General features: G+C 29.6%; 1 long non-coding RNA gene across 1 annotated transcript; it reads right to left on the reverse strand.

Annotated features, from left to right (window-relative positions):
- Positions 1 to 332: 332 nt before the first annotated feature.
- LOC146993347 (uncharacterized) lies at positions 333 to 7,256 on the reverse strand. Its single transcript, XR_015038333.1, has 3 exons — positions 7,163 to 7,256; positions 4,158 to 4,244; positions 333 to 474 (listed from the first exon to the last, which is right to left on the reverse strand). It is a non-coding gene; the product is annotated as an uncharacterized LOC146993347 (long non-coding RNA).
- Positions 7,257 to 7,757: the final 501 nt, after the last annotated feature.

Consider the following 7,757-nt stretch of genomic DNA (forward strand, 5'->3'; position numbering starts at 1 on the left):
AAGAACTTTTTTACGTATACCAATTTTTTGAAATATCTGCAAATTTTTGTATCTTCAAGGAAAGCTTATTCTTTCACCTTTAGTATATAAGTAATGGTAATTTACCAGATAAAATTACTTAATGGGGAATACAGAAAATTATCTAACCACTTACCTTTGTGACTTCATCTGCAAAGAGACTAAAAAAGTAGTTCAGCTAAATCTGCTATAATAAATATTTATAATAATGCTAAATTATGCAATATCTATTAATATGACAAATTTATTTGGATGAAAAATAAACACATTCAGAAATTTATGGCACTATATTATGATTAACAGAGGAAAAACACTTTCCAAAATTCACAATAGTTTTTATTAATCCAATTTATCACATTTTATTTGAATTCATGAAAAACAATCTTATATCCATGTATTCTTATGTATATAAGAACTCTTGATAAATTGGATCTCTGTCATTGCCTTTCACAGCACCTAAAATAAAAAAACACTCACAATTACTATATGTGAATATAATTCATAATTAAATTTAAACAAATGACTATTAGAATGCAAATTAAAGGAAGCATTTAAAATATTTTAACATTTAGTACCTATAAACAGAGTAGCAATTATTTGATTTTTCGATTATAGTAAAATAAACATGTGGGATGCCTTTTAAAATTTTTCATGTCAGAAAATAAACTCAAACCACCAGCTGAACATATGAGCAGTTTTATCAATCAACCACTGGTAGGTAACCTAGATACTGAATCAACATATAAAGTTGCCAAGATAAAGAGAGAAACAAAATTATGATAATCACATCTTACCTATTCATAAAACTATTTTAAATTTAATGTGTAGGCAAGTCCAAAAAGAGTGAGAATGAATTTATTTTGAAACACAAAGTAAAGTCTTGCAGGAGCAAAGAAAACTTGTCTCATGAGATTGGCAAGTAAAAAATAATTAACTGCATCTGTAACATTTATCTGACAACACATAAGTAATTGTTAGCTATGTGCAGAAAATAAAATCTGATCAGGGGCGTAGCTAGAGGGGGGCAAGGGAGGCATCTGTTCCGGGGTGCAGAATCCAAGGGGCACCAAACTGATGTTAGAACATTTTAGAATTAAATGTTTTCCATCCTTGGCAAGCAGTAGGGGGCGTGAAATCTTCAGTTGTCCCTGAGCGCTGAAAACCTTAGCTATGACTCTGAATCTGATCATGTTAATGCAATTTTAAACTTTTGAATTTAACCGCAGAAATTTACCAAAGAAGTACTTGTAACAGTAGTAAATGAAGATGTGGCTAATCTTTACTGTATGGTACACCTTGGTTTCTGTCTGGAAAAAAAATTGCAAAGTGGTATTGGTTGTTTGTGAAATGTGGAAGCCCATTGCGTCAAATAAGTTTTTCGGTAACCCTAATGTTGATAATGTTGGCGAAAGTAGCCTTTGGGGAAAAAAAAAAAAAAAAAAACTTTTTTTTTGTCAATAAAAAGGAGTTATTTCTGCAAATATTGCCAACGTGCTGTGATAAATTTAGTTTTGGGCTACTTTTTTTAATAGTAAACCTTTTGTACGGTCCCAGGTTTTTGGTTCTTACCATTCTTTTCAATTGCTGTGTTTGGTTGCACGGAAGTGGTATGGTCTTGTATTTTGAACATGCTATTTATTATTTTGGTGTGAATACCATCGTTTGAGTATGTCTGAGGTGACTAAGAGACGAAAAATTTAATTGAGTTGCTTACCTGGAGGATGGTGGTGGGAAGCCTAAACATATGCATGTGAAAAAAAAGGTATGTTAAAAAAATGACGTTTCATTTATTTTTTGTCTCTGTGTGTTAATTTTTGTTAGAAGATTTGTTGTTTAATGTTTTTATGTTAGGAAATATGTATTTTTGGTAACTTATTCCTCTCTGTTTGTGTATTTTTGGTTGTCTGTGTGTTTAGACAGTGGCGAATTTTTTCTGGTAACTATGATATTTTTAACTTTCTGATTTTCTTAAAGTGAAAATAGATCAATGTGTACATGGACAAAGTTAAGGCAGTGCACAATGCCCAGTTTGCGCAGTTCTCTGTTTTAATAGGTCGATGTGTACATGGACACAGAGTTTGTGTATGTCTTTGACTTCTTATTTTGGTTTTGTGTAGCGGCCACCTTGAAATTGGTGCCGATTCTCTCAGGTGACGATCTTGATATAAAAAAAAAGAAACGATTCGCCAAGGGTAACAGTAGAGTAAATTTTTACCAAAGATGTTCTACCATAATCACCATTTCAGTGGTTTAAACACTAGTGGAGCAGTATGCAGAGATGAAGATTTGAGTTTTGTTTACACAGCATGATGGTTTAGGCACTCCAGCCATTACAGTGAACAAAATTATAATAAACATAGCCACAGTAATTGTCTATAAATATTGATGTATAACACTGCATTAACTAATATATTTCTTATGCTAGTATATACAGAATCCTTAATCGAAGGGAAAATCAGAAGACTGTGCATGCATTTTCCTTTAACTGAAACATAGATTTGACCAAACAAATCTCAGTCTTACGGGACATGCCACACTATGCAGATAGACAGTAAAAAGTACTTGTGTTGTTTTTATTTGTTAGAGGTATGAAATAAATATACTTGGTACTTTTCCGTTTTGCCGGCGCAAATCTCGCCAAGCAGACTTTATTGGCGACAACATACAGTATACACATAAAAAATATTTAAAAAAATTTTAGTTCTAAGAATTTTTTATTTTGAAGGCATAAACATTTTAATATCACTTAACATTTTATAAAAAGCCAATAAATAAAGACAATACATTTATAAAAAGACACTAATTTAAAAATTTACTATGCTTTCATGGTTCAACATCCTGATTCGCCGGTTCATATCACGTGACCCCAAGCGATCTCATCTCACGCAAACTATTCTACAAAAATCTAATGCTCTCAGTAATTATCTACATTAATTTCAAGTTAAATCTTAATTTGGAAAACAAGTTTAAATGCAATTTAACCCTTGACTTTACCTTTTCTATATTTTCGGCTTCAAGTAAGCGCTGTGATTGCATCCTAATTGACTTAATTACCGAAATGGCCTTAGACATAAAACTGAACTATCTGATAAAAATTCTATGTAATTATATGTCAGTATTGAAAGAAACAATCAATCTGATAAGAAAAAGCTGCGACTTGTTTTGAAAATGAGGCGTAAAAGGTTACCAGCGAGAATATTCCGTTTGGCATCGGTTGTACCATTATTGGCGACTTTATCGCTTGCGCCGGCAAAACGGAAAAGTACCATATACTTCTAGATTTTAATTTTTTCTTTTCTTGTTTTACATTTGGATTACCTATCAAAAAGTGAGAAATTTTGATATTATTACAATATCGGAGTTAAAATAACAATTATTGGACATGTTAAAGTAATGAAAATTTTAAATTAGGTTAAAAAGTAACCCTTAATGTGGCATATTTTTGAATTAAACTCTATCGACATTAAAAACAACAAAACGTCCCTCTTTATTAAGGACTTTAATTAACTAATTTTAAATATGGAGCTATGAATTAATTTTTTCCCTTGCATGTTATAATAACTGAATTAAAATTACTCTGATACAGTCAAAATTCCTAAATGCAAGTACATAAAATTTACTTTAGCAATTTAAAAAGATGAGACACACTGAACACATGAATAAATTTCTATCAAAGAATAATTTATTAAATTTGGCCCGTTCCATAGTAAACTTTAACCATTAGATTACATTATTACACCATGTTATCAGTTTGAAAAGCAAGTCATATGCCAGATCTTGTATATAAAAGAAATGCACAAAATAATATACAGATTATTGAAAAATGATGTATACCAATGTTTATAGATATGATTAAATGTAACAGAAAATTTACTGTCACAACCACATTTTTAAGTGAAATGTATTATTTTAACATTTTACAATATTTAAGGCATGGCACTAAATGCAACATTATGTGCCTGGATATAAGTTAGTAAATTTAAAAAAAAAAATAATAATAATCAAAGAATTAATGTCATGAAAAATTTCAAAAACAAGCAGAATTTAATTTAGAAGACCTTTAGACACTTATGATAAATAAATCTGAGAATTCTTCACCCAAAATTAAATTATAATTAACTAAAACCAGTTTGACTGACCTACAAAATCCTTCAGCTGCAATTTTTTCTAGCTTGAAAACCAAATTCTTCTCCACATGGTAATAACATCTTAACCAGTTGAAATTCCTGCAGAAAGTTTGATAACACAGTAATAGAATTAATAGAATAGAAAAATTAACACAAAAGTATAGAACATCATTTAAACTTAACATTATTACAAATTTTGGTGCTTTCTGACTATCTGCAAAGCTGTGAAAATTGGCAAAATGGTTAGTTTATGGTTCATATCTACTGCTCTGTTCACAAGTAGTAATTCAAATAAGCACTTTATAAGAAACAAGAAATTTTAGGATGCACACACACAAAAATATATACATTGGGTCAATATTCACATATTTTTCATCCAATGGAATACTATTCAGAAATAAAGATTAAATATAAAGCATGTAAATACATGTGTGTGGTATGCATATTCATAGTTTGCTATTATCGTGTGCATAATCTTGCTGTTTTAGCATAAGTTGAAGCTGTGAGGGCAGATGATAAGAAAGTATCAGAATTTTTCATGTATAAGAAAAGATTGCCCTGACAATAGTATCTCAATTGTTTAGCACTGACATTTACATAGCGCATTAGAAATATATAGTAATATATGTATAATAAAAAGATAATTGCATATTATTAATTCATTTTTTTAAATGCCAAACTTTAACAATTCTTTCACATATAATTAAACAGAATTCTTTCACATGAACATCTAAAATCCATTCTTAACTAAAGAATAAATAATAAAACCATGTAAATTTCTTATCAAGCCCATCATTTCCGAAATGTCTACTTCTGAAAGTTCCCAGCATTTCTCAATATATTATTAAATTACTAAACTAAGCATCAATGATCGTCATGTTCGCTAATGTGGCAATATCTTTCACACTTCTTTGTTACCACAAGTAACAAGTAGGCTTCAATAAATCTTTAACTGTTACATGCTACTTTTGTCTAAAATTTGTACAAATAATAAAATTAAATGAGCTCTTTATAATATGCTCAAAGAAATAATTTTGTATGAAAATTTGTATGTTATATATTGGCCTGATTAATGATTCAGGAAATAATTCGGGTTTTCAAAGTGCTTCCAATAATTCAAATTTCAGCTTGTGTCAAAATAAAATCTATAACACAAAGATAAGCAAATTTCCTTATGAACAATGCATTTTAACATTATTCAGTCACTGTACTGAATTCAATCAGTACTCACACAGTACTGATTGCTTCAATAAGCATTACTGTAACTGTGTTATTTAAAAGACTGTAATGTTTTAATTATTTCCTTAATTAAAACATTACAGTCTTTTCCTCCTTCTAACACCAAAAGAAAACCCAGATAAGAAATATAAAAATATCAGTAAAAATAAATTATATTATTGAATGACACTTTACATTAATTACACTTATGCATATATTATTTTATTATAAATTATTTCAAAATCAAAGGAGAGAAGGGGGAGAAACTTTAATATTGACATTTCTAAAATGATATAAACATTAATCATTTAGTACAGTTTGTTATTTCAGGCAAAAAGAATTCACTTTTCTGGATAGCATTTATATTTCCATCTCACTTTCAATGAAACATCAAGAGAAATGCATATAATTTAAACACCAGTTTATTTTATTTATCAGACAGATTATGTCAACTCGAAAAAACCTATCAGTAAAATTCGGTAGTAATAATTCTGAATGTTAGGCAACTTGCAAGATTCAACAAAAATTATCAATACTTTTATTATAATGACAATACTACAGTAACATGAACATAAAATTAAACTGCATATAACTATAAAATAAGCCAGCATATAATAATGGTGCATTGGTTTCTAAAACAATGGGCTCGATGAAAAACTACATGTATTATGGTAGCTATTCATATTCTTCAGCTTTCCTAATATTCTCATGTTCACTTTACATAACTAAAGTATCTAAAATACAATAAAAATGCAAACAATATTTATGAGAAAATGTTAAAAGCAATCATAAGCATTTGATTGAATGACCATATTTTGTCTTCCTGCAAGTCAAATCTTAAAATGATATGCAGTTTGAAAAATGCTTAATCCTTTTATAAACTATTCAAAATATATTAAAAAAAGGTACTGTTCTGTTATCAGGACCGGGTTCAAAATTGTATTTATGTATGCTTGTATATTTGTATGTTTGTGTGTCTACATATACACATCTATGCACATACTTACGAACACAGGTTCATACATTTCCGATTCTGGTCCCAATAACAGAACAGTACCCCCAAAAAAACTTGAATTACAAACTAGATTAAGATAATGTTTCAACCATACATATTTTGGACAAAACAATGCAAACTCTTATTTTTATACAATTGTTCAAACTATTTAACATAAATTTATTGCTGCAATAAAATAATAAGCCGTCTGGGTTTAATCCTAGTATCCGGTGCACACGGGATTTGGCTACTTCTGGCGACTTTGATAAGCAGTAAAAACGGAACATATACGACAAGTAGAAACGGATATTCAAAAAATATATATAGTTATACGTAGTATATACTATGTATATAGTGATAGCATATAGTGTACTTTAAGTATTTATATAGACGTTCTTTGGGTCTATATATATATATATACTTAAAGTACACTGAAATTGTATATATGTAAAATTTTTTAGTATATATATATAGACGTTCTTTGGGTCATTTTTGGGTGTTGGCGATAATTTTCAAAATCGCGCCAAGGCTGCACCGTATACTAGGATTTTACCGCAACCTGATCACACATATTATTTTGAAACTGAATGCATAAACTAGACTAAAAAAAATTCAGTCACAAACATTTGGATAGCAGGGCAAATTAGATATTTGAAAAGACAGCCAGCCATCGAAGTACACGTAATTCACGACAGAATGGTAACAATTCATAAAGCTTTGAAACATTTAACTGTCAAAATGACATAAATAACATAAATTCGAAAAGCAAAAAAAGTAAACATACAAGTATTGCAACTGAACTTACCTTTCATGCAACAAAAAATATCCATACAAGTTAACCTCATGGCGCAGCCATCTGGGATTTCGTTTCAAATCAGACAGATGTTTACGGATTTGCGGAAGAATACGAGGAACTAGTAGTTTGCCGGATACAATGTGCAATGACGCGAAAGAATATAGTTCTGTAGAACTTCCTACATTATTCCGTAATAAACAGTACTATTTCCTAATTTTTTCTTTATCTAATTAATTAATTAATAGTGAAATAGTTAAATAATGCCGAATTCATTTTTAATGAAATGTAAAATTTTGCATGTATGGGACGACCACCTTCCGTCCAATATTTCTGAGAATATAAACAAATTTTGGAATCTGAGAGTATCAGTAAATAAATATATAGAATATCGCCTCTCAAACGACCACTTCTGAAAGTGACCAATATAAATAAATATTGATATTAAGCATTATTTCTATAAGACGACCATCTCTATATAAGACCAAAGTTTCTAGAATCTTGGATAGTCATCGGAGATGTATCTTTACTGCGAAATTATCGCACGACTGTAATTCAATATCAATAACAGATCGCGCGATTGAAAAACATTTTCTGTCCTGTAATT

This window comes from Stegodyphus dumicola, chromosome X1 (assembly GCF_044657685.1).
Source record: "Stegodyphus dumicola isolate Sdum_Otavi_A_Nest chromosome X1, ASM4465768v1".
In the NCBI taxonomy this organism is placed as follows: domain Eukaryota; kingdom Metazoa; phylum Arthropoda; class Arachnida; order Araneae; family Eresidae; genus Stegodyphus; species Stegodyphus dumicola.